The sequence below is a fragment of the Lutra lutra genome, chromosome 10, assembly GCF_902655055.1.
Source record: "Lutra lutra chromosome 10, mLutLut1.2, whole genome shotgun sequence".
NCBI classification, from domain to species: Eukaryota; Metazoa; Chordata; class Mammalia; order Carnivora; family Mustelidae; genus Lutra; species Lutra lutra.
In genome coordinates, this window is record NC_062287.1 from 104,064,209 (window position 1) to 104,074,090 (window position 9,882).

General features: G+C 38.5%; 1 pseudogene; it reads left to right on the forward strand.

Moving 5' to 3' along the window:
- Nucleotides 1-494, forward strand: LOC125110292 (60S ribosomal protein L23a-like; annotated as a pseudogene).
- Nucleotides 495-9,882: the final 9,388 nt, after the last annotated feature.

A 9,882-nucleotide genomic window follows, 5' to 3' on the forward strand; every position in this document is an offset into this window, starting at 1 on the left:
ATGGTGCCAAAAGCTGAGAAGGAAGCCCCTACCCCTCCCAAAGCCAAAGCCAAAGGAAAGGGTTTGATGGCCAAGAAAGTGGTGCTGAAAGCCATCCACAGTCACAAAAAAAAGATCCGCACATCACCTACGATCCCACGACCCAAGACTCTGCGTCTCCCAAGGCAGCCCCAATACCCTGGAAAGAGCACTTGAAACATGCTCAATCACTATGCCATCATCGAGTTCCCCCTGACTACTGAGTCAGCCATGAAGAAAATAGAAGACAACAACACGCTTGTATTCATTGTGGATGTAAGGCCAACAAGTACCAGATCAAACAGGCTATGAAGAAGCTCTACAACATTGATGTGGCCAAGGTCAACACCTTGATCAGGCCTGATGGGGAGAAGAAGGCCTATGTTCAACTGGCCCCTGACTATGATGCTTTGATGTTGCCAGCAAAATTGGGATCATCTAAACTGAGTCCAGCTGGCTAAATCTAAATTTTTTTTCATCATACAAAAACAAACAAACAGGGCGCCTGGGTGGCTCAGTGGGTTAAGCCGCTGCCTTCGGCTCAGGTCATGACCTCAGGGTCCTGGGATCGAGTCCCGCATCAGGCTCTCTGCTCAGCAGGGAGCCTGCTTCCCTCTCTCTCTCTCTCTGCCTGCCTCTCCGTCTACTTGTGATCTCTCTCTGTCAAATAAATAAATAAAAAATCTTTAAAAAACAAAAACAAAAACAAACAAACAAACAAACAAACAAATGGTACTGGGAGAGCTGGATATTCACATGCAAAAGAATGAAATTGGACCCTTACCTTATATACATACACAAAAATCAACTCAAGATAGACCAAAGACTTAAGCTAAGGGCTAAAAATAAAAAATTCTTAGGAAAAAAACGTTGGGGAAAAGTTTCATGACATTGGATTTTTCAACATTTCATGGGAATGACACTAAAAGCATGGGCAACGAAGAAAGAGTAGATTAATTGAACATCAAAATTAAGAGATTTTATGCATCCAAAAACACTATCAAAAAAGTGAAAAAGCAACCTACAAATGGGAGAAAATATTTGCTAATCATATATATGACAAATGATTAATATCCAGAATGTATAAAAACTCCAATTCAACAACAAAACATTCAAAAATTGGCAAAGGATTTGAATAAACATTTCTCCAAAGAGGTACAATTAATCCTTAATCATTAGGAAAATGCAAAGCCAAACCGCAATGAGATAATCACTTCACACTCACTAGGATGGCTATTATTAAATAAATAAATAAAATACAAATGTGATGAGTATGTAGAAATTTGGAACCCTTGTGCTTTGCTGGTGGGAATATAAAATGTGTAGTCTCTGGAAAGCAGTGGAATTATAAACATAGCTTTATCATACATTCCAGCAATTCCACTTCTATGTGTGTATCCCAAGGCACTGAATACAGGGGCTTGAGCAGATACTTATAAACCAACATCCACAGCAACATTATTCACAATAGGCAAAAGGTGGGAACAACCTAAATATTCATCAACACATGAATGGTTAAACAAAAGGTGATTTGTACAGTCAGTGAAATAGCATTTAGTTTTACAAAGGAATGAAATTCTGATCCATGCTACAGCATGAATGAACCTTGCAAACATTATACAGTTAATAAGTCAGATATAGAAGGATAAATAATGTATGATTCCAATTACATGAGGTACCTAGCATAGTCAAAATCATAGAGACAGAAAGCTGAATAAAAGTTACCAGGTATTAGAAGGAGAGAAAAGGGGAAGTTATATTTTAATGGATACAGTATTTATGATGGAAAGGTTAGGCTTATGGGTAGTGGCATTGTGAATGTATTTAATGCCATTGAATTGTACCCTTCAAATAGTTTCACTGATAAATTTCATGTTATATATATTTTACTACAATTTTAAAAAACATAATACAATTAGCTTTTAGATTTTTAACATAAGTGAATATCCTCATTATCTTGAGGCAAGTGGAGATTATTTAAATAGATACAGAAAGCACTGACAATGAGAAAAATATTGATAAAATTGATAAAATGATATACATTTAAATTAGGAACATCTGCTCAACAAAGTACACTATTTAAAAAATGGAAAGGCAAGCCACAGACTAAGAAGAGAAGGTATTTCAATTTATACAGTGTCCTAAGAGGAAGCTTTAAGCTTAGATAACTTCAGAAGTGCAAACTTAACAAAACAAAGCATTTTATTATTTAGTTATTTAAATTTATTTCACATTTAGCCTCAGGAATTTTAATACATTTTAATGTTAATTTTTTAAATTTCAGTCCCTCAGATTGAAAACAGCAAATGTCAACCTATGGAATCAATTGGTGAATCTGAAAAACTAGTCCTGCATAGTATAAGGAGGCTTCCAAGAACCTTTCCGTTGCTCCTTTCCAATGAGTCTAGAGACACATCCAGATACCTTCCTTCCTGGTGAGTTCCCCTGTCATGCCCATTTGTGAGAGCACATCTAATCTGGGACCATGTCAGTCCACCAGGGAGGTTCTAATAACTGTGATTCAAAGAGAATGTGTCACCATCTTAGTTCCATTCTCAGATACCCCTTGGCCACTATACAAATTCTCTCACTTTATCTGCTCAACAGATAAATTACCAATTTAGTAAGTACCTACAAAAGGCATCTTTTGTCAAGTCCTCTCCATGCCCCCCCCAAATTTCTGCTGTGTTTTTCCCTGTGTTCATTAGATGCCAATTTCCTGATATCTGTAGAAATACATATGGGGTCAGAGAAAAATCCCAAAAGATAACACTCTGAAATAACATTTTTTTTATCTACTTACACAGAGAAATGACTAACAGCTCACTCTGCTGAAAATTATTTTCAGGTCTAATACACCAAACACTCTGTGGCATATTTTTAAGTTTTAAATCTCACATAATATATAATACCTATTAATAACAAATTTTAACTGGGGTGCCTGAGTGGCTCGGTCAGTTAAGTGTCTGACTCTTGATTTTGGCTCAGGTCATGATCCCAGGGTTGTGGGATCAAGCTCCAAGTCAGGATCTGTGCTCAGCAGAGTCTGCTTGTCCCTCTTCCCTCTGCTCCTCCCCCTATTTGCACTCTTCCTCTATCTCTAACTCTAAATATATAACATCTTAAAAAAAAAAAGAAAAAGAATAAATTTGTAACTGACTAAAGATACTGATATGAATAATTCATAAAATCATCATGCTATTATGGGTTTTTTCCTCTTTTATAAACTCTCTATAATTTTACATTATTGCATACTTAAAGTATTTACATACATTTAAAAAGATTTATTAATTGGCAGGGGAGGTGAACAATGAGAGACTATGGACTCTGAAAAACAATCTGAAGGGTTTGAAGAGGTGGGGGGATGGGAGGTTGGGGGAACCAGGTGGTAGGTATTAGAGAGGGCACGGATTGCATGGAGCACTGGGTGTGGTACAAAAACAATGAATACTGTTATGCTGAAAATAAATTTTTAAAAAATGATAAAAAAAAGATTTATTTATTTAATTGAAAGAGAGAGAGAGATCTCTTCTCGGCCTTTTGGCCAAGATCAAATGAAAGAGAGAGAGGCAGAAGGAGCAGAGGGAAAGAGTCTCCAAGCAGGCTCCCTGCTGAGCTGGGAGCCTTACTTGGGGCTCAGTCTCAGGACCCATGAGGTCATGACCTGAGCCAAAACCAAGAGTCAGATGCTTAACCACCTGAACCATCCAGATGCCCCAGTATTTTTATATATTTGTAGACATAATACATTTTTCTTTTTAAGCTATGGAAGAGTATTTTATTCCTATTCAGCATCTGGGAGTGAACACAAAGTTTTATTGGGCATAAAAAGCAACATTTTAAAATCATTGGTGACTCCTAAAGTCAGTATTTCATTTCTTTCTGGTAAATCAGGACATAAACCCATTAGGAAGGGCTAGTATATTGACATAATTGTAAAACTGAAGATGTTCTCTCTACAGAGTTTTCCTAGAAAATTGAAAAATCCTGAGGTAAATGTGTACTTCATTGTTTTATTTGTTTGCTTGTTTGGCTTATAATTGAATGTAAAAAAAAAAGAAAAACCCACCCCTCTTATACAAAACTGAGTAAATTAGAAGTTTGTTTTCTATATCTTCACTCTCCTGAGACAATAGAGGTAGGTAGATATGATTATCTCTCTCAGATCTGCTTTATTTGATATATATGTATATTCCCCTGGGACCAAGGACATTTGGCATACCACCCCCAGGCACAGGATTAAAAGCACATTGAAATCTATGGTCCTGGTCACCTATGTGGCTCAGTCTGTTAAGATCCAACTTCTGATTTCAGCTCAGGTCATGGTCTCAGGGCTGTGAAATCAAACCCTGCATCAGGCTCTGTGCTCAGCAGGGAGTCTGCTTGAGATCCTCTCTCTCCCTCTTGCCCAGTCCTTCCCCTGCTAGCTTGCTCTCTCTCTCTTCCTCAAATAAATAAATAAAATATTTTTTTTAAAAAGAAATCTGTGGTCCCTATATTTTATAATTTGTTGTGTATAAAAATTCAAGATATTCTAATGTCTTTAAAAATCATATATTTTAGAACTAAAGAGTTGGAACATTAGATATTATCCTAAGAAAAGTTGGTGCAGAAGCTATTTAGTAAAGCTATATATGGTTCTACTCTCTCAACATTTACCACTCCAAATCTGGAAGACAAAATTTGTCTTCAACTTGTTTCATTTATCACTCAGAAAACTCTTGTCAAAGGAACATCTACCTGTTTCACTTCGATGCCAACTGTTTTTAAAACTCACATCACAGGCCCAGACTTAAGGATAAATTCAAAGGCAATAGTAGGTTCCTATGTGGGGGCTCTTGTCTATACCCTTGTTCCAAAAGAGTATGTAGATAGAGTCGGGTACTTATGGGAACAGGTTCTGGCCATGGGAGTATTGGAAGTGAATAAGATTTGGGGTAAGGGAAGTGCCAAGGGTTGGGACTTTGGGAGGCAGGAGGAGATTAGGAACCAGATGGTAACAGAGCCTATTTTCAGATACTGCATATATGTCTGTGTAAAATCAGAGATACCAAGATAATCCTTTTGTTCTCATGGGAATAGACAAATAGCAACTCCAACTTTGACATTCTTTCATATTAAATACAAATAACTGATTTAAAAAAGAGGGAATAAAAACAAAGAGTTCAAATTATGTGAAGAAGTAGAATTATAAGGGACATTTCAGTACAGATTTTAGGCTGGCAGAATAAGAAATCAATAAACACATTCACTTATCAAATTAAGGCCTAACTTTTGGGTTTTACTCATAACAAATAACAGATAATAGGGAATACTCAACAATATAGATTATAGTAGCTGAAATATGAAGAACTTCCCAAAGGGACAATTCTGTGATAAAAACAGTAAAGAGAAAGAAAAAATGAAGAGATAATTTGACAATAATGCCTCAGTTTTATTAATTAACCAAAGTTTCAAGAACTTAAACCATTGGATTGACATTTAAACAACACAATTTTAAGAAAAACTGTTTCTGGCCATTAAAAATTAAGGTTCAGACTCTGAGATTGAAAGAAAAAAAGGAAAATGATGAGTTCCACCCACACACACAAAAATGTTCTAAAGTTTAATGATAATGGTATCTCTCTACTCACCCAACTTTATGAGATTCATTCAGAAATAGAGATTTAACCAGAATGACTTAATATTGCAAAGGCAACTTGACCTGCTCTGACCAAGAGGAAGAAAGCATGATATATTTGCAGAATGGCAAGTAATGGGATGAAGGTGAACCTGGGGAGAAAAGGTGGTCAATACTGGTAGACAGGGGACAGATGACATCACTTGAATAACACGCTGAGGCGTTGGCATTTCGGTCTGTAGGTGATGGAATACCTCGGAAACATAATAAATAAAACCATGATTAGACTTTTGGTTAGTTTCTCGTAGCTGGAATGTGGAGGATGGTATTAAAGCAGCTGTTATTACTAAAAGTGGGTTACCTAGGTTAGGTTACAACAATTTTCTAGCGGAGAAAAGATGCATTCTTCAACTAGAACTGTGGAAGACAAAGACAGGGAGGAAAAATTTAAACTGTATGTGAAAGATAAAATCAAAAGGATTTGGAGATTGTTTAAATTGGCAAGTGACTCCAGAGCTCTGGTTTGGACCCTTAGCTGGATAGAGATGCTACTAATAGAAATAGAGGAAAAGGGTGAATTTAGATCAGATCCTAGTTGCTTTGAATATATGGAGAAACGTTGTGTAGGAAGTTGGAAATATGAGACTAGGAACTCAGTGAGATTTCTAAGGTGAAGTTCAGCTTTGGAAGTTGGTTATAGGATTGTAGGACACTTTATATATGCAAATGGCACGTCCCATTGAGAAACCCAGGTCCAGCCATCCAAATGTCCACAAGAAACCGGGCATGAAACTTTACAAAGTAGTGGTCAGATGATATCTTAGAGATCCCAAGACCCCTGTAAAGCTCCTCAAAAACACCCTCAGAGTTAAAAAACCAAGTCACAGGATTAAACAAACAAAACCCATTCAAGTTTGTAAACCAAATTGTTAAGTTCAGTTCAATATCTTTCTAATTGTGATTTCTGTAGAAGATAAAAGTAGAAGGACCCTAGGGAAGAATATCATCTAAGACCAAAATATAAGGCCATGGAAGGAAGTACACTAGAGCCCAAAGAGAACTAGGAGTGAACCAAATTTTGGAAACTAAAGACAAGACAGACAGTGGTAAACAAACAAACAAAAATATCCCACAGTTGTTTTAACCATAATAACTGTTCATTAAATTAACATTAATCCCTACAGTTAACACTTACACATAGTTTCTAATACTACCAAGCCACATTTGTACTATTTTGACTAAAAAATTAACTATTCCTATGTTATCATACATACAACGCATTTTTATTGCTTATGTGCATTTAGCATAGGTTTGGGTATCTGCCCTTGGATATAAACAAGACAAACAAGACCCCTACAGTAATGGAACTAAAGAAGTTAAATGAGGGATACCTGGGTGGCTCAGCTGGTTAAGTGTCTGACTTCAGCTCCGGTCATGAGGACCCTGGGATCATAGGGCCTCTTGTCCAGCAGGGAGCCTGCTTCTCCCTCTGCCTGGCACTGGGAGCCTGCTTCTCCCTCTGCCTGGCACTCTCCCTGCTTGTGTCCTCTCTCTCTGACAAACAAATAAATAAAATCTTAAAAAAATAAAGATGATAAATGATACATAAGTTTTTAAAAAGGGAAGGAGAATTTTAAGAAATGCTTTTTAAGAAATCAGCAGGATGATAGGAAGAGAGGTGGGGTGTATAGTGGGCACTATTTTAGATAAGAAATAAATGCTTTTTTCTAAGAACGAGACTTTTAGATTAAAACCAGCAGGAAAAGGTGGAGCCAAACATTTTTAAAGTCAGAAGACAAGTGCTCCAAGCAGAGGAAATAGAAGAAGCAGTCCTGAGAAGGGGAAGGGATCAACTGATTTAAGAGGATGGTGTGGTTAGACCTCACTGATCAAAAAAGAAGGTGATTAAGGATGGTGTTGGAAAGACAGACAGAGCCAGGTCATGTAGACTTCTTTGGCCTTGTTAAGTTGTTAGGATTTTATGTAAATGTAAAGAAAAGACATTAAGAAGATGAGAAGAGCTGAAAGAGGGAAGAGGTTTATAAGACATTAAAAAGGCCTAGAGCAATGCTACCCCGTTCAAATAGAACATGAGCCACATATGTAATTTTAAAATTTCTAGTAGCCACACTCAAAAAATAAACAGAAAACAAAATAAACAGAAAGATTAATGAAATTAATTTTAATAATAAATTTCATTAGCCCAATATGTCAAAAATATTTAGCCTTTTGACATTCTTTTTAGCAGATCAAGTCTTCAGATGTGGTGTGCATTTTACACTTACAACACATGTCAGTTCAGACTACATTTGAAATGTCTAATTCCCACCTGTGGCTAGTGGTTGCTGCACTGGACAGTGTAGGTCTCGAAGTCTCAGCAGAATTCATAGAAAATGCTTTCTTCACTCTCCCTTACCCAAGGATTCATGGTTCTAGAGAGTGAGCAAGTGTTTAAAAAAAAATGTATTACCCTCAAAGGAACGAACACTAGGTTTCAGGCCAAGAAGATACAGAAAGTGGTGGAGAATGTATATGGGTCTGTGCACACTGGAAGGCAGATTCCGGGGGACACAGTCAAAAGACTTTCCCCTCCACCCTCATCTCAGCTGATGACTTCAGTTTTCCCTCTCTTCAGGATTGCCCCTACCAACATATAAATGTGTAAATATTTCTCCTGTGTAAATAAAACAAAACAAAAATCTCTTGACCCTTCCTGCCTCTACTATGACTCCATTTCTTTGCTTTCCTTAAGAACAAAACTCAGAAGAACTGTTTGTATTGACTATTCCCATTTATTTCCTCTTATTATCTCTCAAATCCACTCCAGTTAGCCTGGCCTCCACCTTTCCCCTAAAACTCCTCTTGTCAATGACAACAGGGACCTTCATATGACAAAATCTAATGACCTATGCTCAGTGCTCATCTTCAGGGACCATCCAGGAGGCTTTTTCCATAACTCTGCATTTTCTTTCTTAGATTCCAGAACGCTTCAGGTCCTTTTGTGGCTATGCTTTTTGTCTCCTACGCTGTCATATTCATTTCCCTGACCTCCGAACACTGGTACTTGTCTCCTCCATCCATACCTACCTCCAAGGTAAGCTCCATGAGGTTCAGGGACATACACATATTCTCTTCACTACTCTAGTCCCAATATGTGAAACAGTACCCGACACACAGTGGTGTTTAACAAATAATTTGCTCAATAAAGTATACCATATGTAAAACACCTGACGCCGAAAGCCTCAACAAATGTTCCTTCCGCTCCCTGTGAAAATGTTGCCTTTAGTTAGTCATCAAAGCCAAGCATTTATTCTTGTAAACTGGGACTCAGTATAAACCAAGGGAATTTGAGTGGATGACCTTCGATTCATTTATTCATTTCTACCATGTGCCAGACACAGTGCCCTTACACTGATTGTTCAGTGATTTGTTTGTTCAAGAAAAAAGGTCCTACATGGTACCTGCCTCACGGAGATGGCACTCAAGTTAGGATTTGAACATCTTAGTTGTCAGGATCTAATGACAGCAATTTTTTTTTTTAAGATTTTATTTATTTTGATAGAGGGAGAGTAAGCACTCACAAGCAGGGGGAGCTGCAGGCAGAGGGAGAGGGAGAAGCAGACTCCATGGAGTCCCAGGACCCCCATATCATGACCTGAGCCAAAGGCAGACGCTTAACCAACTCAGCCATCCAGGCGTCCCTGATTATGGCAAATTTTAAGCTTGTATAACCCGATGGCAGTTTTCAGAGTAAGTTAGTGTGAATGTGGGAGGTACACAGAACACAGATTATCTCATTGTGCAGGGAACCAAACTAAAGAACAGGGAAGAGAAATATTTTGCCCAGGCATTCACGTATCTAATAAAAAGGAGCGTTAAGGACCCAAACCCCAGGTTTGCTGACCAGTCCTCTTCCCTCTATACCGTGTAGAAATTAAAGGTAGAAAGGATGTTTGCTGATGCTAGCCTAGCAGAAAAATGGAGAGGAGGACATTTATTTGTTTGCGGGAGCGGTGTCTGCCCAGGCAGCCAGGGAAATCAGGAGCAGCCCGGATCGTGGCCGGAGTGCCCTACCAGCACAGGCGGGAAAGGCTGGTCCGTGTCGGCTCCTTCTCCGCTCCCCATCTCCCGCCCAGCCAGTGTTCTGGGAGCCAGCACTCCGCAGACCTTAGAGGCCCCCAGCGCGCCACTCCTCGCGCTGCGCCGCCACGCCGCGCTCCCGACCACAACCGCGGCGTTGGAAC